This window comes from Octopus bimaculoides, chromosome 3, assembly GCF_001194135.2.
Source record: "Octopus bimaculoides isolate UCB-OBI-ISO-001 chromosome 3, ASM119413v2, whole genome shotgun sequence".
Taxonomy (NCBI): Eukaryota; Metazoa; Mollusca; class Cephalopoda; order Octopoda; family Octopodidae; genus Octopus; species Octopus bimaculoides.
The window spans coordinates 43,918,298-43,918,721 of NC_068983.1; positions in this window are offsets into that span (position 1 = coordinate 43,918,298).

The following is a 424-nucleotide window of genomic DNA, read 5'->3' on the forward strand; positions in this document are numbered from 1 at the left end:
GCCAACCACTCCGAGTGTGTAGTGGGTGCTTTTACGTGCCACTGGCACGACAAGGGCCAGTCACATGGTACTGGCAATGGTGACGCTCAAAAAAGTGTTTTTTACGTGCCACCTGCATGGGAGCCAGACCAGCGGCACTGGCAACGACCTCGCTCAAATGATTTTCTAACATGCCACCAGCACAAGTGCTAGAGGCAACGCTGGTAACGATTACGCTCAAATGGTGCTATTTAATAAGTAATAAATTAAGTACATGAATGAATATTAAACTGATTCTATGTAATCTTCCCTTTTTACTGTTGAAAATTGGTATATATACACGTTTTATGTATTTTGGTTATATCATTTTTGATAATCTTAAATTTTATCTTTATACAACATAACAATATTGTTTATAAACAATCACCCATAGTATCCCATGATA